General features: G+C 47.7%; 1 protein-coding gene across 1 annotated transcript in view; it reads left to right on the top strand.

The window, feature by feature from the left end:
• LOC119385456 (uncharacterized) overlaps positions 1-23,828 on the top strand; it is a 529,083-nt gene that overhangs the window by 285,172 nt on the left and 220,083 nt on the right. The gene's annotated exons all lie outside the window — the stretch shown is intronic.

Genomic DNA, 23,828 nt, shown 5'->3' with positions numbered 1-23,828 from the left:
AAAAGTTGTGTGTCTTGAGTTGACGAGCACAGGTTCGCCCTAAATAAATAGTTATTTTAGCAGCAGGCGCTGTATCTGTTCGTTACAAACTGGTGGAGGTGCTGGGTAATGATTCCAAGCCCACCTCAGGCTAGGGAGCGTAGATTGGAGCCAGCGGAATTAACGCCTGTCCACCAACGCACGAGTCGCCGCCTACGAGGTGAGCAGCCCGAGTTTGGCCCCCTCTTCGATTCGTCAAGACCAGTGGAGACCGTAAGCGCAGACGCCACGATGGCCGCCCAAGCGACGCCATCTCCATCACATATCGTCGTGGATTCGCCCCGGACACCAGAAGTCTTCCACGGCGACATTTTCGAAGATGCCGAGGACTGGCTGGAGGGCTTCGAGCGCGTCGCCAGCTTGAACGGTTGGGACGAAGCCAGGAAACTTCGCTACGTCTACGTGGCACTACAAGATTCTGCACGTACGTGGTTCGAAAACCACGAAGCGTCGTTGTTGTCATGGGACGACTTCCGAAGGGAGCTACTGGCGACATACCCAAACACGGACCGCAGAGAGAAGGCAGAGGCCGCTCTTCAGATGAGAAACCAACGAAACAACGAGAGCGTGGCCATGTACATTGAAGACATGTCCCGACTCTTCCGCCGAGCCGACCCAAACATGACTGAGGAGAAGAAGTTGCGGCACCTGATGCGCGGAGTGAAGGAGGAGCTTTTTGCAGGCCTAGTGCGTAATCCGCCCCGCTCTGTGGCTGAGTTTAGATCAGAGGCAACGATGATAGAGAAGACACTGCAGCAGCGCGCGCGCCAGTACAACAGGGACGTAGGCGTCTCATCAGTTAGCGCGGTGTCAACAACCCTCACGAGCAACATCGACCTTTTGCGGGAAGTGGTGAGGGCTGTCGTGAGAGAAGAGCTACAGAAAATGCAACTGGCTCAAGGTACTCCAGCGATGCCTTCGCTTGCGGACGTTGTACGTGAAGAAGTACGTCAAGCAATCCTTCAACCGCAGCCTCAGGCACTGCACCGTGTACAACCAGAACCTCAGCCTCAGTTATCGTACGCGCAAGTTGTACGACAGGACCTCGGACGCACCATCCGGACAGCACCGGCGGCCGTTATACCCCCGACGTTTCCTTTGAGTACACCACCACCCATGCCGGAAGTAAGACCACGTAAGAGCGACGTATGGCGCACTGCAGACCGGCGGCCTCTCTGCTACCACTGTGGAGAGGCAGGTCACCTTTACCGGGCTTGTCAATATCGTCGAGTGGGACTGCGTGGTTTCCCAGTCAATGCACCCTGCCCTCGGAACGGTGAGCGCCCTTACGAAATCGAAGAGTTTTTGTCTTCGCGCCATACGCTTCAGGACACCCAGCAACGGGAGTCGCGGTCAACAGCACCAATGCGCTATCGGTCGCCAAGTCCTCGTCCATCGTCAATGCTCCCGAGACGTCGTTCACCTAGCCCGCGGCGGGAAAACTAGAGCCAGCGACCTGTGGAGGCAAGGCCGCTGATCCTCGGAAAACTGAAAACCCTCCATCGCTAACCCGACCGGACGACGGCAGTTACGCAACGACGGACAAGTGCAGTAATGGTGACGTTACATCCGAACTGCTAGTCACCATCGACGATCTTGCGGCTATAGCTCTAATAGACACTGGGGCGGACTACTCCGTGGTCAGTAGCGTCCTTGCAAAGAAGTTGAAAAAGGTGCTGACTCAATGGACCGGACCTCAGATACGTACCGCCGGAGGGCACTTAGTCAGCCCCGTGGGAGTGTGCACAGCGAGAATAGGGATAAGAGGATTCGTGTACGCCGGCAGCTTTATTGTTCTCTCCGAGTGTTCCCGTGAGCTCATTATAGGTATGGACTTCTTGCAAGAAAACAGCGCAATCATCGACTTGCAAGAATCTAAAGTTTCTTTTTCTACGGAGAACGCTGTCGCCGTGTGTCATACGGAGCAACTAGTCGCCTCACCTCTCCGTATTGTGGACGAAGATGTGACCGTGCCGCCACGTTGCAGCGTTACAGTTCTTGTGAGAAGTGACGTTTTCAGTGATTATGATGGACTAGTGGATGGAAACATCGGCCTGTTAATCGAAAAGGGAATATGCGTCGCAAGAGGTCTAGTGAACATTCGGGATGGATGTGCGGATGTCCTATTGACCAACTTTGGCAATGAGGTGCAGCATGTGGCGAGGGGAACAGCCATAGCATCCCTGCATGAATATGTGCAAGTCGCGGATGTTTGCACTCTTGAGAAAGCCCCGCCAGCTTCTGCGTCAGTGGACAGCGTCCTTCAATCGGTAGACATCGACAGAGAGCTCTCATCACCACAGAAAGAGCAGCTTGTGAATTTGATCAAAGAATTCGCGGAGTGTTTTTCCACTTCTTCGAAAGTGGGACGCACTCCCGTCGCAAAGCACCGCATCGTAGTCGAAGAAAATGTGAGACCAGTGCATCAACGTCCATACCGAGTGGCTCCAAAGGAACGGGAAGCCATAAAGAAACAAGTAGAAGAAATGTTGAAGGACGACGTAATACAGCCATCCAATAGTCCGTGGGCATCACCGGTGGTACTGGTCAAAAAGAAGGACAACACCCTGCGCTTTTGTGTTGACTACAGAAAACTGAACCTCGTCACGAAGCGGGATGTTTATCCACTACCACGAATTGACGACACCTTGGATAAGTTACGCAACGCGCACTTCTTTTCATCATTGGATTTAAAGAGCGGATACTGGCAAATCGAAGTGGACGAACGAGATCGCGAGAAGACGGCATTTGTGACACCCGACGGACTCTATGAGCTCAAAGTACTCCCTTTTGGTTTGTGCTCTGCTCCCGCCACCTTCCAAAGGATGATGGACACTGTCCTCTCCGGGCTAAAATGGCAATCGTGTCTCGTCTATCTCGATGATGTAGTAGTTTTTTCTTCTACCTTCGAGCAGCACGTGCAGCGACTGAGAACAGTACTGGATGCCATTCGCGCGGCAGCACTGACTATCAAACCGGAAAAATGCCACTTCGGATTTCGTGAGCTTCGGTTCCTCGGGCACATTGTTAGTGCTGAAGGTGTCCGTCCAGATCCTGACAAGATTACTGCAGTCGAAAACTTTCCGAAGCCACGAGACAAAAAGGCCATGAGACGGTTCCTCGGCCTCTGTGCCTACTACAGACGCTTTGTTGAAAACTTTGCCAAAATCGCTGAACCATTGACGCGCCTTACAAAAGAAAGTGTACCATTCGTCTGGCAAGAAGAACAAGAAGATGCTTTCGCAGAGTTGCGGCGACGTTTGCATTCACCTCCTATACTTGCTCATTTTGATGAAGACGCCGAAACAGACATCCGTACCGACGCGAGTAACGTTGGTCTCGGCGCCATCCTGATACAGTGGCAGAATGGAGAAGAAAAAGTTATTGCTTACGCAAGCCGCACTCTATCGAATGCTGAGTCCAATTACTCAGCGACAGAGAAGGAATGTCTCGCAGTTATATGGGCCATCAGTAAGTTCCGCCCATACCTATACGGCAGACCATTTCGAGCGATCAGCGATCATCATTCATTGTGTTGGCTGGCGAATATCAAGGACCCTTCGGGAAGACTTGCTAGATGGAGCCTGCGTCTGCAGGAATATGACATCACCGTCGTCTACAAGTCTGGTCACAAGCAAAACGACGCGGATTGCCTGTCACGTGGACCAGTAGAGTCTTCATCCTCTGATCAAGAACAAGATTTCCCATTTCTTGGAGCTCTGAACGTGTCCGAGATGGCTCGTCATCAGCGAAAGGACCCGGAACTACTCCCGCTTATCCATTACTTGGAGGGTCAGCAAATTCAGGTACCACGAGTTTTCGTCCGTGGATTGTGTTCCTATGTTCTCCGGGATCACGTCCTCTACAAGAGAAACTTCGAACACAGCGGTGAGACGTTTCTGCTTCTTGTACCATCATCACTGCGAGCAGAAATCTTAGAAGCGTGTCATGATGACCCATCGGCTGGCCATTTGGGTATAAGTCGGACTTTGGCAAGAATCCGCCAAAGATATTACTGGCCGAAATTAATGGATTCTGTACAGCGCTATGTCAAGTCATGCCGAGATTGCCAAAGACGCAAAATACCACCACTGAAACCGGCGGGTCTGTTGAAACCGATAGCGCCACCGAAAGGGCCATTTGAGCAGGTGGGAATGGATTTACTTGGACCATTTCCTGTCTCATCATCGGGAAAGCGATGGATCGTTGTAGCAACAGACTACATGACCCGATATGCTGAGACGTCGACTCTCGCAAAAGGAACCGCGAATGAGGTAGCGCAGTTTTTCGTCACTCAGATAGTACTACGACATGGCGCACCTAAGGTTGTCGTAACTGACAAAGGAACAGCGTTTACTGCCCGCTTGATGCAGTCTGTAATGAAACTAACGCATACCGACCACAGAAGAACTACGGCATACCATCCGCAAACAAACGGCTTAACTGAAAGGCTCAATAGAACGCTCGCTGACATGATTGCCATGTATGTGGACATCGAACATCGGACATGGGACAGTATTTTGCCGTACGCCACATTTGCATACAATACCGCGCTACAAGAGACGACACACTTCACACCATTTCAACTTGTCTACGGTCGGACGGTAACAACGACCTTAGACGCGATGTTACCTGTCAACAGTTCGAATGAGGATGACCCTGACATCAGCGAATACATAGAAAGGGCAGAAGAGGCACGACAGTTGGCAAGGCACCGCATCATTCAACAGCAAAGCGTCGACGCAAATCGCTATAACCTAAGGAGAAGGGATGTACAGTACAACCCCGGAGACAAAGTGTGGGTGTGGACGCCTGTACGTGCACGTGGCCTGTCTGAAAAGTTGATGCGGCGCTATTTCGGCCCTTACAAAGTACTTCGCAGGTTAAGTCCCTTAAATTACGAGGTAATCCCTGAAGGTCAAGTGTGCTCAACACGACGCAGGAATCACCCAGAAGTCGTACATGTAGTACGCATGAAACCGTACTACGAAAGGCACTGAACGAAACTGGTACATGTGCTCAAACACCGGATCAAATGTAGCAAAGATGTTGGCAGTCGGCACGCATCGGGACGATGCGTTTCAGGAGGGGGATTAATGCCACAAGTTATTCGACACCCTTTGAAGAAGCACGCCGCTTCCTCCTTTTATAAACTCCGCCACAGAACTGGCGCGCAAAGCGCGCAATACAACGCCGGATTGCGCGGGCCCCGACACCACGGGCTGAAGAAGAAGACTGGCGGCTGATGGAATGAGCGGCACGCGACTACATGTGTGAAGAAGAAGTAGACGAGGTTCGGACTAGCTAGCGGCGGACATCTCTGCAAAAAGTTGTGTGTCTTGAGTTGACGGGCACAGGTTCGCCCTAAATAAATAGTTATTTTAGCAGCAGGCGCTGTATCTGTTCGTTACAATATATATATATATATATATATATATATATATATATATATATATATATATATATATATATATATATATATATATATATATATATATATATGTATGTGTGTGTGTGTAGGCGTGACTGGCCTCAAGCAATTTTTCGTGAGGTACCCCGTGCGATCGCCATATGTTGAAACACGACCGTGGACCAAAATCTCCATATTTAAACATCGGCGTTCAGCTTTCAGTCATTCGGGAGCTCAGTGTCGATACGTTTCTCGAATCCCGGCGTCAAATTCCCTTCAGAAATGTTCCATAAATCAGATATGTGGAAGGTCTTTCAAATTCTTTCATAACTGGCTAAATGTCTATATTCATGACGTATTAGATTATAGTAAGAAAAGTCGACCGCAATCTTTCTGTTGATATTTCTACATCGCCTCTTGCCACTGAAAGTGCTTTACCCATTGCAGCACTCAGTTGGCTAACGTCTAGCAGCCCATGCGTACTTGTGTCGCACCAACGCATCGACCCATACTGCCGCACTATTTTGGAACGCATGGAAGGTTCTTCTGTTCCTCCGAACGCCCGACTTCCGTTACCGGAAAGGCAGCTTGCCGGGATGTAGTACTAATGTTTTGTTTTGTGGTACACCCGCTCATGTTTAAACGGAGGAACAGTGATAAACCAAATCTTTATGCTGGGCTAGTTGGTTTAAGTCCCCCATTAGACAGTCGCTAAGTGGAACGCATGGAAGAGGTACGCTGGGTAGATGGTCTGTCCTGATTTTCTTCTCCCATCATGCAGCGCGTCTTTCGTGTTAGTGCTCCTTGTCCAGCTATATCAGCGTTACTAGTAGAAGCCCGATGCCGATGGAACAGACAAGGTTGCTAGATGGTTTGATAAGAGCGCTCCTATACTGAACCATCGTGAACACACTCAGAATACTGTCAGAAGCCGCTTGAAGCAGCCTGACGCCACGTTAGTGTACTATTGGGAAATGAACTAAAGAAGTGGCGCCAGTGGCCACGGGATTTTCACGCCTTATGGGCACCTTATTACCGTGGATACATCATCCCATGTTTCTTTGTTTCAATTGGTCTCTGGTTTCGCTTTCTGGGCTCGTCATCCAAGTTCCGCAAATGTTTCTTACTAATCTCTCCCCACTTCCCTTGCTGATCTCACATCACAGAACTTTCGATGGTGCGCTGGAAAAAGCTTCGCGTATTCCTGTGGACAAACTGCTGCTCCCCACCCTTTCATCGCACAATTGAAAGTCGTTCCCAGTAACTATTGGTGGCCATAGCCGGAAGCTATTGGTGAAAAGTGCATGCTGTATAATACTCAAATATAGCGGCGTTGGCAAACGTCTCCACCTTCGCCGGCGTTATAACCCCAGAACAGTGCGCGTCACAAAAACGTGATGCGTCTTGAAGCGCACCTGCCACAGCGCCGTGAATATCTCACGCCGGAAGATAGGCAAATGCGAGACTTTTCTTTTCTTCCACGTCGTCTAATTCTTCACCTCCGGCGCCGGCTATGCTACGCGAGGTACACGCGTGTATAGCCTCAGCGAGCCGTCCGTCGATCGCGTTCGATGCGCTCCCATATAACGTGCGAGCCGAAAAGAATGCGTCCGCGGCGTTGAAAGGCCTGTCAGCTTTTCTCTGGCGCGCGGCTTCAAAAAAACGGGGAGGCTTATTGTGTTTGCCCTGCGCCAGCGCTTGGCGCCGGCGCTCATCTCCGCATATTCGGCGCCACTGCGCGCACGCTTTTCTCGTCGTCTGCTTGCTTGCTTGCTCGAGCAGACGGCGTCTGCTCTGCCGCCCCTCCCGTTCTCGCTCCTTCTCGAACGGCACGAGCGTCCGTGCATCTCGCGGCCGTCGTCTGCTCGGCGTTTTCTTCGTCCGCTTGACTGGATGCTGCGCCGTGTTGATGAAAGGTTATGTGCTTCTCGCCTGATGTGTTGCGAGCCGCCGCCGGTGTGAGCGCTATGGATTGACGTGGCTCGTGAACGCCTTTCCGTGTAGCGAAAGCGGCGGTTGTCTCGCGGGAACGAAATTACCGGTTTCCTGCCGACGCTCGCGTCGGTAGCGCGCCGGTTGCAGTACGTGCAGCGCGCGAGAGCTCGCGGGCTCGCCTCAACGACGGCCGCCTTTGCGCCTAGCCAGCGTCGGGGGTCGAAGCAGAAGGAAGAAGAGGATGGCGGAAACAACTTTCGTTGTTGAGCTGGATTGGATGTTGCCCATACTTTAGGCCGTGTGGTTTGTTTCGGGACGGACGTTGATATGGACCAAACAAGAAACATATAGAACTGAGGTTGTGGGACCCTCGTTGTGTGTGCCCCGGACTGCTTCGTGGGATTGAACGTCTCGTAGGAAGCCTTTCCATTGTAGGGCAGCGTACACCATCATTTGGCGTCGTCAGACATACGCAAGCAAAGGAAAAACTAAGACCGGCGAAAGGGGTGAGTTTTCGATGGCCTTGCTCGTACTTCATTCGCGTTAGTTCGAGCTCTGTTTTGTTTTTTAGAAGATCGCCTATTGTGTTTTCATTTGCGTTATGTTCGAGGCAGTGCGCTCAAAGTGCGCACCTGGGAAGCTATGGGAAAAGCTTTTACGAAATGCACAAATGATGACGACGGTCAGTCACGGCGAGACGGATTTAGTTCGGACCATCAACGCATGCATGTCAGTGATCGTTCTTTGTGGGTAAAGTATACACAGCCTTTGTAAGCTTGAAATTTTAAACGACATCCTGCAGAAACTTCAATATTAAGTACGTCAAAGAAAAGTGAGGGTATTAACACTGTTACGCGACCATAACATTATGTAACTTGACCCTGTTCAACAGATGACGCCATTTTTTATTTTTATTTTCACATCTAGCAGTTGACTCTGTTAACAAAATTACTCCGCACTGTGTGTTCTTTCCTCGCTTGAAATACGAGCGATGGCGTTGCGACATTTTTTCGCATCATTTGTCACATGCGGAAACATATGAAGGGGGCCGGGCTCATATACATTGAATTTGGTCACTTTATTTAATGAAATTAATAATTTGGGATGTCGTCGGCCTATCAATACCAACTGATTTAGACGGAATAGCTTCTTTGTGTTCTTTTGCTGCTGCTGGATTGAACTTTCCATCTTAATACTGTAGCTTGTATTTTTTAAAGTTTCTTTAAATTCATTTCTTTCGTTTTTTTTTTTCGTCTTTTATTGTCCCTGCGCGTCACATTTCTTGGACGAGTAATCCCTGCTGGCGAGAGTCACCTAAGATAGTACTTTTCTGTTAAGCTTATGCGCTCAGGGAGAAGCAAACTTTTAAGAGCAGTGATTAATTTTAGTGAATACGAAAGAGGAAAATACTGATTAAAAAAAGAAACAGCGCAGAAGAACAACCAGACGGAACAAGTGATCTTGATTGTCTTCGTTTTCTAATTGCTGGTTTCCTCTTTCGTTTATAATGAACCAACCCGGCCCAGCAAGCAAGGTTGCTATTTTCTTGGTTTCCGTAACGTCCTCTACATCATGCCAATTAGAGTAGAAGGCTTACTCAATAACATAGGCCACATCCACTCAACGTTCGACTTCTTGTTCCTTTTTTTTTCACAACACGCTATTTTATATCTTAGTCACCTTAGTGTTAGATTATTAGGTACTGGCCTGCTATGCAAGAAATCGCAGAAATGGGTGAAGGTGGCGGTGACACTGTTAGTTTGTTGTCCATTAGTTCTTTTTTTTTTGTCCGAACGGAGATTTCTCCGTTTAGTTAACTTCAAGAATTTCGTCGTAAGATGCAGCTGTGGAGCTTCTAAAAGGAGTTAAAAAGCCGTGTGAGAGAAAGCCACGAAGGCGTAGGAAGCATTATCTGTAACGAGGTATATCTCTTAGCTCATTATCATGAACAATCGACTAGCCCGATATAAAATGCTTGATAGCGCTCGTCTCTGTCTGTCCTTCATCCACGTCTCGATTTTGTTCTGTTATCTCAGTATCCTTATAAGTAGCCTTTAGTTTAACCCCACTGTGCCTTCAGCTGTAAATAATTGCACACGTACTTGGGGCCATAGGCTGCTTTTTCTCGATAATATGGGCGCTTCTTCGACGATCAGCGTAATAGCGACACCTCAGTGTCATCTCGTCGGCTTAGCGGGAAGCAGCACGTGATACTCGAATTGTGATCTGAGCGAAAGGAGTCAACTGGATTATTCCTTTCGTGTATTTTTATACTTATGTCTTCGAGTTTTTTTTCTTGCTTCCTTTTTCTAGAAGCTGGCGCAAGCCTTATTACGCTTTGTTTTTTAAAATAATTCCATTTAAGGAGAGGTTAGTAACTTAGTACATATGTGTGGTGCCGGTTTCTCTTCTGTTACATGACAGTTGTTGTCGTAAAATTGTCACCCAGCACAAACTTGCACAGAGGTTCTCCGAAATGACATCGTTGTTTTCGATGCCGTACAACCGACCTTCTTTATAGCCAGTGGATTCGCTTTCTACTTTTGTTTTATCTCTCGATAACTAGACTGGGAGACAATAAAAGAAAGAGACGCACCTCTTACGAGTTCTCGCCCAATAACTCCGTACGACCATCACGTAATTAATATATCGTGGCCCTCCCTTACGCGAAGAGCGGCTCTTTCGATCGCGCTTCGCCAGAGTCCCGTTTACGACAGTCGTAAGAACAGCGAGAGTTGGTTCGCACGTTTTCGCCCCTGCTCGATATGAAATGGCGAACGGAGTAAGACCGAGCCAAAGGCGCCTATAAACAGCCGGGTGCCAAGAAGAGGAGAGAGAGAGAGAGCAGTCTCCAATCGGCGCATCTCCTTAATTGGATATCTCGCCAGCTCATAACCCCCACACACACTACGCCGCTTTCTTTTATGCTCTTTTTTTTTTTCTAGCGTTCGTTTGTTTCGGCGGGATTCGTACTCCGCGGACGCGCTAAATGCGTGCACCGTTAGACGAAGCACTGAGAGCCTTAGATAATTGTTCTAAGGGATGTTTCCTGAAAGGTGGAGCGCTCTACGGTGGGACCAATCAGATCAATCAAGGATGAAATGACCCCACCGTTTGATTGCATAACTGAACTTCTTCCTTGACTACCGATCGCGCTTCTCGTGGAAAATTCCGACGCCATGCAACAACCACGTTCTCTGAAAGATCCGCCATACGACTCCATCAGAACTTACGCAAACATTTTAAATTAATTTACTTTCGTTAGTCGTGACACACGTACATCAGCCTTCCTTTGGTTTCTACACAGAAGAGCGAGATTCGAGGCTCTCTAAGTACGGTTGTTTGATGTTGTTCTCTTAGCTTCTCTGCTAAGAAATTCTGCAGGACAAGATAAATTCTGTGTTACAAAGAAAGACATGAAAAAGGAAATGGTGCCAGCACCTTTATCTCGCGCTCTAATTCTATTCACTCAGATTGTGGCGTCATTGCAAGGTGTTCTTTGAGGTGAAGCATGCGAAAATATTGAGCGCCTCATTTCCATACTTTTCTGGTTACTCATCACACCTACAAAGTCCAGTGGCACACTCGACTGGTTCCTACTGCGCTCTAATTCGGTTTGCGACAATGTGGATCCGTTTCGATAATGAAATAAGAAAAAGGAGACCTTTCTGAGCGGAATGTTTCCCAGCCGTTCGCAGAGCAATCCGAGTAACCACGTGAACGAGAATATGTGGGCTTTTGGTTGCGCTCTCGGCTCGAAGGCGAGAGCGCCTCCGAGCATTCTCATCTCGGTGCTCTTAAAGACCCACGAGGAATGCGTTCCGAGAGTACGCCTTGCAGCTGAATGTAAGGAGCACCGCGAGAATGCTAGAGAGGGAACAATCGAACGTGAAATAAAGAACAGTTTGAACGCTTTGTACAAAATGCCACTGTATTTACCGCAGCTGTTAGTCAACAGTCGGAATCTCAAGTGAGCCCAAGTGGCATCACTATGCTGGCTTGTTACGTTATCTTGGGATACCTACGTAGCGCGAGCAAGGTGAGGACACAGACGAGGAGTGCGGACATCCTACGATGTCAGTGCGTTCATGTTCCTTTCTGTCTCTTCATGCGTTCGTCGTACTCTGGTATCACAGATGACGCAAATGAGCGGTTTAAGCGAGAGGCCGGCTTTCCTGCAGGTATCTTACCGTGGATATAACGGGAACTGTGTAATGGACCTTATCTTTTGTCGTTCATTCTTGCTGCTTGTATCAGGACACGTACTGGATTATATTCTGTGCCGCATGTCTTCCTCGTGCCTGTGCCGCACTTGCCAACATCCGCCTTATTTACCTTTGATGAAACTACCATTGCTTACTGCGCAACGTAATGTGTCCCATTGCACATACTCACTGCGCGAGTACTGAAGATCTCCTCGAGAATGTGCGCACCGTCTTGTGAAAGAATAAGACATTCGCTGTTTCTGCGTGTGACGTTTGACTGACTGAGGACATCCACTGACTACTTCTTTCTTTTGATTTTCTGTTTTTCAAGCTGAATCAGTTCTTCCATAGCATGAAGAACGTTATCGAAATGTTATTCTGCGATTTCGCCAGTCTCGACGACCATGATTTGGCGTTGACACATGCCGTATAGTGTGTGATTTAGCGATAATTCTGAATGTCCAAGCCTCGCTAACGTGCGCTTGAATCCGAGCGGGCTGACATTTTCGCTTGTGCAAAATGCTGTCGCGCGGTCAAGATCCAGTCCTTGACCTCAGCAGCGGAACTCCACATTCACTATAGTTACGGCGGTAAATCGAACGGCGAAATTGGCAGCAGCTAACGTGACCGACGCATTTCATTCATAGACGCACAAATAAATACGAACGCGATCTCCCCGTTAGTCAGCTGCAGACTGTAGTCAAGTGTGCGAAAATGCGTGCACTGTCGACCTGAGATTGCGCTCGCAGCGTTTCCGGTCGGTTCGTCGCTGCACCCTTCTAAGACGGCACAGGCTGCAGCAACTGCGTGCCGTTCCGAGAGAGGGCGCTTCGAAAAAAAGGCACGGGCGAAGAATCTCTCGGGCCGACCGAGGATGAAGCAAGCACAATGTGGCGAGCCGGCCGAGACAAAACAGGCGAGTATCGACGCCCCAGCTGAGCTGAGTAAACGGGCTAAACAGTGGGCGTCGAGAAGCCGTTACTGTCCTTCTTTAGCTCCTTTTTTTATTTGCGGCCCGATCGAATTAACTAATTCCCACCCCGTTCGCGCCTCGCTGCCGGGCGAACCGACGACCGCTGATCGCCGCCGTGCGAGCGTGGCCTCTGCAGCGTGGGGCGTACGCGCCCTTGGTTCGGCGAGGCGCCGCTGGGGCTTTACGACTGTCGCGGTTCTCTCGCTGTATTTGTTCCCTTTCTTTCTCGCTCGGACTTTCCTTTAGTTTATTGGGGCAGGTTTACGAGGCTCTGGGGCGCCGCCCTGCGCAGTTAGAGGAACACCCCCCGAGCTCGCTCCTGCGATTGCGAGTGGCGCAGCCCTTCGCGTTTGTTCGTGCCGGGTACAATCAAGGAACGAAGCCCTGATTCTGTGTATAATTCAGTAGCGACGGGAACCTCGGTTACTCGCGCGTTCCTTATCTTGTTCCACTCTCTTTACTTCGGTTCGAGTTTTGCCGTGGCTTCATCACGATCCGTACCGCACCGATTGTCATTCACGATTCGTGGCTTCTGTTCTCTTCGTTTCTTTTGAACGAGCTCACGCGAGAAGTAATGCGGAATTCAAGTTATATACTGTGGACTTGGGTTTCATGTCTCCACGTTTATTATAACCATGATGTGCGAAATGCTTTTATCGTTAGCCAGTGCCTACAGCTGTCTGGTGTAGGCTTATATATCTTCGCGTGTACTGTCTTTCTCCCGTCGATGTGAGCCGTCATGATGTTTGAGGGAAATCATGCTTTGGCATCATGCTCTGGAACAGCTCGTGCTCAGGCTCTTGATGTTCTGGGAGAATTCAGCCGGCATGTCCAAACGAACTTGGCTCGCATCCGCTGCCACAGCAGGAGCGGACGCTGGACATGAACTACTCTTCTCGTATTGGACCCTAGGTCCGAGCGATGATCGGTGTAATCACTGGCCCTGCGTCGAGTTTCCAGAGAGCTATTTGTTTTCCTCGGATATGTTTCATACATTGGTCGCAGTTATGGACAGTGGTTCCTAAGCTCAAAGACGTGGGTTCGACTCCCAGCACTTCTATGAGCGGAATTTAAGAAACCCGTGTACTTTGATTCAAGCGAAGGTTAAAGAACCCGATGTAGTTGAAAGTTAGAAGGAATCCGGAGTATTTCAGTATACGACGTGCCTTATAATCTCATCGTAAAACACGAAGTTAAATAAAGAATCTGCTAATGCAGAACTAAAGCAAGAGAATGACGCCTTTGCGCAATGCCTGCGGTAGCATTCGGCGAGCGTGAAGCTTAATACTGTCGCGACCTCGCTTTTAAATGATGCTGCTCATGCGAAATTAACGAGTCCCACATTATCAGAGTGATCTCGATAGCCCTAGAAAAATGGAGCTAGTTATCGACAAACTTGATTTAACCGCGTTCAACCACTGCAGATTTTTGAGGAGATGCAGTTCCTGATACATGACGCTCGCTTAATTCAGACATTCTCTATGCAGGAATTCATCATATACAATTCATATTCTGCTCTCGAGTGGTAAGCGCTCGGCCGCTTCGCTGTTCCCATAGCGTCGCGAAGACAAGACGGCACTTGCGGGCAGCGACGCTTGACTTGCCTGCAACTATATTGTTGTTGGGGCCGGCTCGACACTAGGCGCTGTCGTATGCGCGACTCCGCAAACACAAAATATTTCTCGTCGATTGCAAAACGTTATGAACTGTCAGATATCAGTGTCTGTAAGCTTGAAGGCACGACCTCCGATATATGTCGTCGGTTCGGCTTCCAGGAGTGCTAAACCAAGATGCTCAAGAGACCGCGCTCTGCAGATATATATATTCTAAGTCATACCGAAAACAATTTATGTCAGCTAGCGCACTGATTTCATTTCGTGTCTACTTTCAAGATTCGGGCTTCTGTGATTAGTCGCTTATTTCTTTAATGCCAGTTCACCGCAACCGCCTCACTCGCTTTCGACGGCATCCGTGGTCCTCTGTGATAAAGAAAATTTTATCATAGAGGATCACAGAAAACTGATCAACCACATAGGTAATGGATTCCACTAATCAGTCTTTGACCGGAGCGAGTGTCCACCTCGGCTTTGTGAGCCACGATGTGATGGTGCCGCCTCGGAAACAATTCCGAGCGTGGGCGGCGCCTGCCTAGCGTCGTTCTTCTTGGGGCTATAAACGGAAATGGCGACTCCTCCATTCGGGCGCCGTCCCGATCTTCGTCGTGCAACCGTCGAGTAATGAAGCGCCACTTTCTTCAGTGTTGACCCGTTCGTTTCTGTTTGTCCTTTTCTGCGGCAGCCGCTAAGGAGGGAGAGATACGTCCATGTCTATCCTTTCCACATGAGTACGCTATTCGGCGTACACGTATACATGCAGTGAACACACGCACACACACACGTGTGCGCGTGTATATATATATATATATATATATATATATATATATATATATATATATATATATATATATATATATATATATATATATATATATATATATATATATATATATATATATATGTACAGAAACATCGAACAGACGCGCGTGCGAAGCAATTTTGTTTACGTTTCGCTCAGGGTCCGAGCTTCATCAGAATGAAATGTGTAGCGACAGTGCAGTTAATATACACACCCATATCAAGCGGAGTGAAGATATGTTAACACCAAATGATATACAAACGTGTTGTGACCGAAGGAAATGCTGCATAAGTGGCTCAAGACAATCGCTGACACATCTGATAGGCTGGCGACGCTGGAAAATATACACATGTGGAAATGCACAAGTAAGCAAGAAAAAAGAAAAACAAAAATGATGAGGAGATAGGGTAAAAAAAATAAGAAACAAAAAACACAAAATATTCACAGCTCAATCTGTTGTGCAAGTTTACTTTTTATGCCTACGTAGGTTAGGTGGTTAAAAGAGACAAGCCTCACATTTCGTTCTGATGAAGCTCGGAGCCCGAGCGAAACGTAATTGCTTCGCCCGCGTGTCTGTTTGATGTTTCTGTGAATATTTCACCGGACCTAGAAACCTTTTGTTGTTTTGATATATATAAGGATAAACTTAGATGCGCCTTCGTAAAAAAAAATCACAGCATATCCACGGAGTGAATGATGATGAGTGGGCGAAGCTGCGGAGGTTCATCGGTAAACCGTGAATCTTCCGTGAATTCTGCCCAGTACATCATCACCGACGTGATATCGGGCGCGTTTATACTAAAGGTTCGATGAGTTATGACGACTTGCAGCTCACTTTAATTTTACATGTACGCTGTGAATTTTCATTGTTTAGAAAACCATTGCTTTAGAAAACATCTGGCGTCTTTCGTTAAGCAGCTGGCGTCTTTTCGTGTTGCTTTAGAAACATCTGGCGTTCTTTCGTTTTGCTTTTACAAAACATCTGGCGTCTTTCGTTGGTTTATTTCATCAATCAACGGCGTTTTGAACAAAATTTTTATTGTTTAATCACGCACAGGAGAAATCTCACCAGGCACAACCTTGGAGGTAAACAATGGCTGCTAATGGGAATGAGAGACAGAAGAAGTCGGCTTTTAGCTAACACTTACACTTCTACTTCTACTAACGTTTCCTACTGGAACATGCCAATGGCTGCTAATGGGGAATGAGAGACAGAAGAATTCGGCTTTTAGTTAACGCGCACGCTGCGAATTTTTTATTGTTCAACAACGCACAGGAAAAATCTCCCACCGGCAACACCTTGGAGGTCAAAGCGTAAGACTTGTTACGGACTACAACTACTACTACTACGACGACGACGACGACTACGAGGGACGAACGGGTGCCGCCTTAAGGAGCTTCGCCCCTAAAACAACTGTTTATTTTGTCGACGTTTCGACGGGAGTCCCGTCTTCTTCAAGAGATAACAATATTCACAGCGTGTCTGTGTCTCTTATACCATGTTAAGACTAGAGAGGAGAAAGCAAGGGAAAGAGGAACGTAACAAGGAAGAAGGAGAAGAAGAAAAAGGATGTCAAGAAGGTCAGTAAGAAGGATTTTGCTTAACGCAAACATCGTGTTAGTTTAGGAAGCCATGCCATATGTTGACAACAATACAGCTTCCGCGCTTCCACCTTCCCCTAAATGGACAATGTAATGATCCTGCGCGTCTAGTATTGAACCTTCCGGTGTACGGCCACGGGCGGCATTTTTGACGTCCATCCTCGACGTTTACCGCGTTAAACCGAGAGAAAGAGGAATTGCTGGGGGCTTTCAGCGCATGCTTTTGCGTGTCGGCGTGCGTGTGTAAGATCTGAAGAGGCCGGTAGTGTTGCCGTGTCTTCAGTATTCATTAAGCGCATTGGCTCTTTTTGGGAGAGGAAGAGATCTAGAAAAAGAGAAGGGGTGTAAAGGAAAAACATGGAGTAAAAGCTTGTTAGTGTAATGACAGTTTAAGTACAGTGCTATACGACATACACTACACTGTAAGACGTCGGGGACCACTTATCTGTGCATGCGGGCTATGATTGAAGCGACAACTGAATCCTAGATAGTGATATATATATATATATATATATAATCACTATCTAGGATTATGCATGCTTCTTACTTATCCGAGCTTTACCAGCGCTTTTTTATCTCTCTCTGTGCGAGCGCGCACGCGTGTGTTTTTGTGCATAAAATTCTGCGAATGACTTTTGCGACCTCTTGGGTCTCTTTTTTTTTTTTTTTGTCCTCAGTGTGCCCGGCTCTCGAGCGCTCACCTCTTTTCGGGCCGTCATCGCTTTGTCGCTTTCAAGGGCAGTTAATTGAATGGAACCGCCGCTGCAAAACATATCGTACGGAACGGCCATCATGGCGGCTGCCACCCACCAGAGCGTGGCGTGACTAATATCGAAGCATCCTCGATGAAACGATGTAGGTCGCGGTAAGAAGAGAAGGCGCTTCATTCTGCGGTGGCCAAACCGACGCGTCGTGAGAAAATAGACACGCAGTTGTGCGTTGTTTGATTTTTTTTTAACTGAAGTTACGGCACCAAGCATCATTAACGTAATCGATTTTTGCCGGCGCTGCGCGCATGGGCAATGTTTTGTCGGTGATATATTGCTTACGCCGTATTCTAAAATACAAAAATCACTGAAAGTGGAAAGACTCAAGAAGTCTTACATGTGCCACAACGTTCGAAATGGTGGCAAGGCCAGTGTCGCGGAGGGATAATTTACCTTCCGCCTGGTCATCCTAGACCAAGTATGTGTCTGGAACAACCATTGAAATAAATAAATATAAAAAGACAAGGCAGACAGGAGACTTAGAAGTGCATAAATTTTAAATGGCAATCTTGTGCTGTGGTTCTGACTCGAATTTCACAACCTGAAAGATTCATTTTAATTTTCTCTTTAAATGTCAAACCTGTTGCAACGAATTGACCGAATATCAAGTTATGAACCTTATCTATCTTAGAAGGACTTTATTATTTTCTATTTGAGAATGCGTTTAAAAAAGTCAACTAAAGGTTGAAATGGACGTGACAGATGTAAATGTCGTTGTAGCTTTACCTCCACAGGTTATTTATTAATTAGTTAAATAAAAATAAGTAAATAAAGAAATAAATAAAAATAGTTCTCGTATTTTCGTCTTGGTTTCCTGATGTCTGTGCTGTTTATTGGCTGTATCATTTTCCTCGTTCCTTTAGTTTTGCTTGTGATTCACAATTAACCTAAACCAAGCAGGCCTTAAGTTGGTCGGCGATCCACTCTGCTACAGGCTCGCCCCTAGTAGCCAGACGATCGTTAAAAAGCGACCGCCCACATCTCCGGGCGGCTCTCGGGGCATTGTACAGATTGAATTGTTTCAAGAAAGCGGCGGCGACTGCGCTCGCAAGATTGATGGCATCGGCGATCATCGACGCCTCTCCTTTTTTTCCTGCCTCTCTCCACTGCGGCCGGACGCCTGCCGTCTGTCTATCAATACGACCGGCCATCATTTACGTGCGCCATCTCGGCATGGTGGTCTCCACAGTGTATTGAGAAACGCGGTGGCTAGATATCCCTCTCCCTCCCTCCTTTTCTCTCTCTACTGTCTCTGCCTTCCCTGTCTATTAATCCTTTCCCTCTATCTACCTTCCTCCTCTCTTGCTCCCTCTCCTGACCTTCTCCTTCTCTCTCTGTTATTCTCCTTTCCCTTTATCTTCCTTCTCTCTCTCTCTCTCTAGACTTAGAATCTTGCGCAATAACACTCACGTGCCTTACCCGTCTCTTTTCCTCGTACCATTATTCTTCCTGTCCCCCCCCCCCTTTCTTTTTGATCTTTTTTCGTTGTCTCTAATGAAGGCGCAGAAATGGATGACCGACGGAAGCGCCGAAAATTGAGGAACACCGAGAAGTGATTGAAACAGAGCGGTTCCGATTCGCATCGCTCACTCGTGGTGGATACGTGCGTCTGCAGTGTATACATAGAAACGGGACGGGCGAGACAGTGATGGGGAGACCGAGTGCAAATCCTTTTTGGCACGAACAGAACGCAGCACTGCGTTCGCTACTGAGCTTTACACGCAGACAGGTCCAGAGGGAGCTGGCTGTCAGGCGCAGTTTTACAACATCGATTGCGCTGGCTAAAGTGCATCCGGCTGTGTCTTCGCAAGTAACAGAATTCCGGTTGGGATTCAGCAGGCTTTTCTCTATAGCACGGAACGCATTTCGATAGCGTGGGAACGTGGCAGCATGGCCGCTTGCCAACGCAAAAACAAAAACTTGAAGGACGCTTGAGCTTCGCCTTCAAGAGTAGAACGCGATAGCGTACTTGGCCTCGTTCGCATCGCGTTCTCATTCGCTATTCGGGCATCACTTCTCGACGGACACCTCAACAGTGCCGCGAGGACAAGAACGTCTGTACGCGTACCGTTGGTAGTTTTAAACTGTCCTAGAATGGCTGCTGCAAGCAAGTTGTGTAGCTCTTACTGCGCGGTGATGCATAATTCTGCGAATTAGTGAAGTACCCACTACACGTCCGCAAGGCAGTACGTGCACCAGCGTAGCTGCGCGCTTTGTTGATGCTGATGATAATGACTAATTCTGCCTGGGCGCTTTTTAATGTGTGGGCCTTTAATCCACCCGTTCGTTGCGCAATTCACATGGTATGACGCCTGCTGCGACTGTACGCTTCTGCCTCGCTATATTGCATGTATTAACGCGGCTCCTCGCACTATACCGGGTGTTCAAAGTTAAGCTTTATGGCTTTCTTAAAATTCAGCACTGGGAAGAACGTGAAAACAACCTTCGCAGACATGTATCCAGGGGGACACAAAGTGAGACAATAATTATCGCTGTCAGCCGCCAAATTAACTAAGATTGAATAATGAACTTTTTAATGAGTGCAGAAAGCGGGCATGTTTGTATTCAAAAGTTGGAGGCAGTCGCGGGGCGGAGATGGTAGACGAAGAGGAGGGGTTGCAAAACAAGCGGGAGGTCCGTCTGCATGGTTAAAAAAATTATGTACGGTTGAGATTGTAAGCCAAACAACAAACACGCGTCAGTAACTGTGCACCCTTACAGAACACGGTTTGTAACAAAGAAACGTCAAATTCGCATTAAGCTTTCATCTTGAAGGCTTCCTAAACCAGAAGTCAACATCACAATGAAGAACTGCGTCTTTCGGTTTACCATGACCTAGCGTGTGCGTGAAACGACTTTAACGATGTAACGGAGACAACGCTAGCAGAAACAGCGAGTTTCGTCCGAGGATAGCGCAGAAATAATGCAAGTTGGCTTCAAGAGACCAAGCTGCTACAGGCGCACATAGGCCGTGTCATAGCGTATCAAGCGCTCGTGCGCAATCGAGGAAGGGAGGGAGCCTCTGCGGAACGATCGTTATGGATAGCGTCGGAGACTCGGTGCGCATCGTATAGAGATTGATCGAGTCGAAGTGCCGTCTTCTTCTCCATATTTACGTCGCTTTGTGTGCTTGCTTGCTTCCGCATCGCTGCTCGAGCATCTCCTCTACTACCCGGTATCCAGGAAAGAAAAAAAATATATATACGTAACAAAGATAGAAAAGGGGCAAGAAATTCTTCCCGCGTTCGGGGTCGCAACCCGAGCAGCCGCCGAGAGGTTCTGACAGGTGCTCTTTAATATACGCGACCGAGAGAAGAGAGGACCGAGAATTGAGGGGGAGAAAAAAAGAAAACAACAGATCACCGGAGGTTATAGACAGGAAGAACTGAACAAAAGTTACAGAAACAACGCTGCCTATGAAATTGACGCTTAGCGAAAGCTGGCACGTGTTTTAGTATGCGCGACCTCTTTTTCGCGAGGAGCCACGCTGGGACGGGAAATATAAAAATCGACGCAGAAGACGCCCGCGAACGTTGCCGCGAAATATTAAGACCATCGTATGCGAAACGGCGGTGATGAGGAAAGAAAAATGGACACGCCGGCTTTCTGGGGCTTGGATCCTGATGCTGGCGTGTGGTGTAGATTTTGTCGGCGCGGTTTGGCATTGTTCCTTGCGCTAGCGCGCATATGAAAGCGGAAAAGGTATCGAGTTTAAAGAGGCGGAGTGTGCCGGACGCACGTCGCGAGAGTTGCTCTTCTTCCCATACTGTTGTCAGCGCTCTGTGTAGCCTTATATATTATCGTTGGTACACGGCGCTCTAGTCACCTGTGTTCAGGCGACCTGACGATTGCATCTTTGCATGTGTACTTTCAACTCCACACACCTCCGGCGTTCTCCACACACCTCCGGCCGACAGGCTCCGGCGTTCTTTCCCAGCTTAGCGCGTCGTAGCGACGTCGGCTGCGGCACCTTTAATAGGGGATTTTAGCTTGTACGTATACTTCTTTACATTACCGTGTTACCGGATACTGGAAGGAATCTGCGCATGCGCGGGCCTTTACGGAACGTGAGCTACTATCCGGACAGGCTTTACGTTTACGGCCCTATCTCGCAAATCCACATTCGTTCATGGCTACTCCCGATATCCGCTTTGCGGAGACTCCAGCCGCCGAGTCAAAATAAGCCCAAGTGCGAGCGCCAATTGCGATCACCTTGTTTCAACCGGGTTACCAAAGCTAGAGCGACCTAGAATACCGAAGCCGTAAACCTGATCAGGCCTAAAGCCCCTGAGAGGCTGGATAGGTGGCGCCATCTAGCGGGTCCAAGATGAACCAGGCAAGCACAAAATTTTTATTGCAGAGACATCGTGCATTCTACTTCCATTGTAAATGCCTTGCAGTGGCATAATTACGAATAGGGTGCCTTTTTAATCATTTTTCCCCTGGAAAGTACTAGGCGAAAACATGTGCATGACTGTGGTTGCACGAAGCGTCACAAGATGTCGACACCATCGTTAAGTAACCCTGCATTCCTACACCCCTTTGCGTATACCGGGATACTGCACACGCTAAAAATATCTCATATGACTTTGCCGCAGCTGTAATTCAATATTATCTACATTAACCCCTTAAGTGCCGATTGAATTACAAAAAAGTGTTCCAAAATTGCCAAATTTTTACGACATGAAATGCTTCAGTAACATGTTCAAAACAGAAAAGAACTTGCGAAAATGTTTTACAGCTTATAAAAATGCTTTAGTCATCATATTTCGCACCGTCATGTAATACCCAGGCCCGTAGCCAGGAAAAGTGACAATTTCCCATGACGAGCTCAGCTCGTCATAAGCCTTTAAGGGGTTAAATATAGTTTGGGTGCAGTTGCCATCATCATCTAGTGGTTTGCGTAAGCGTAAAGGTATATGGTTACGTAAAGTACGTAAAGGTTACGTAAAAGGTACGATAAAGGTACGTAAAGGTTACGTATGGGGAGCTAAAACATTTCTGAAACATGCGTTCTGGTAACACGGTAAACGCAATCCGGTACTCCGGCAACACGGTAACGTTAAAAAGCATACGTACAAGCTAAAAGTTCATAATATTAGACAGCTTTAGTTTAGCGAGGCTTAGCGGCATAGCTTGATCGAATTGCGCATGCGCTGTACTCTAAACGACCCATAGCGTTCACCGTATGCATACTATTTCTTTAGATTTAACGTCACCGCGTTTGTGTGGTTTACGTAGTGTACGTAAAACATGGCGGCGGTTTCGGACAACGGACAGCGCGGCTTCGAGATGAATCTGGCATTGCATGCTGTTGAATGATTCACTTCATTGGCAACAAATGATTGTGTAAAATGGCTTCGCTATACCTTCTGGCAGCTTCGACGACAGAGTGTTATCGATCACTTCCCGGAGTTTTCGAGTTCGCTTCTTGTTTTGAATGTTGCGAGACCTAAGAAGAGAATCGCTGTAAACAATTCTGTAACTTATAAATTTTCGCTTTTGGCGTGTGGTTCATATTTATTAAATTTTTATTATGCTAAAAAATTGAATATTAGAGAATTTTAGTTTGTCCGCGGACTGCTAACTTTTCTTGGATACCGGGTTACCGGAGCCGTTGACGGTAGTTGCAGAACTTGTAGCGACATCCTGTGGTGTCTTGTACAACTACAACACATATGTTTAGTTTTTTTTTTTGTTGTGTTTTTCAGTCGTGCTGGTGCTTTCGTCAAAAGAACACGATGAAAGTACAGTTTTTTCTCTTTACTTATTTTGAAGGCATTCGCCCTTTGCCAGGAGACGCTGCAGTCACAACTTGGGCACGTAAATGCTGTCCCGTTAAACTAAGACGTGCTTACCGCAACGAACGTTTATGGTACGTTAACGCTATTACTTTAACTCCCGCTATGACGCTAACGCTAAACTAAAACTGTCTAATCTCTACGTTGACCGGAGCTCAAACTCAACCGCGTGTTTGCTCATACGCGTAATACAACGTGAGCGCAAGTTAGCTGCTGGTGGAGCTCAGCGTCGCAACTGCCCTGTCTTTGTTATAATTACTGTCGTTATCGCTTAAACGAAGCGTCTTTAAAATATAGAACGTAGAACAATGCGCACACACAATTCTTTCTTTTCTTTACTTGAGGGTATCCGCTTCATCATGTGTGCAATGAAACAGAGGTCTGTGATCCGACGGTGCCTGTATGCATTTACATTATTCGCTAGGGCTACATGCAGACCCCATCTGCACTTAACCCTGACCACAATGCTGACGCTTTGCGTCCGCCTATGCTGTGTCCACTAGGTTTCAAACGCCTGCGGTCGGAACAAGGAAGTATCTCGGCACTGCTTCTGGCCGGCGCTCTTAGCGAGGTTATACCACGCACTGCCTACTTTACCTTTTATCCATATGCGTCATCATAATTACCCTCCGATTACCCTGCGTGTTTGCGTTTGCAAACGGCATTTGTACCTTTCATCTA

The sequence above is a fragment of the Rhipicephalus sanguineus genome, chromosome 3 (genome assembly GCF_013339695.2).
Source record: "Rhipicephalus sanguineus isolate Rsan-2018 chromosome 3, BIME_Rsan_1.4, whole genome shotgun sequence".
In the NCBI taxonomy this organism is placed as follows: Eukaryota; Metazoa; Arthropoda; class Arachnida; order Ixodida; family Ixodidae; genus Rhipicephalus; species Rhipicephalus sanguineus.
Note: the sequence above shows the minus strand (reverse complement) of the source record. Positions and strands in the feature narration are given on the sequence as shown.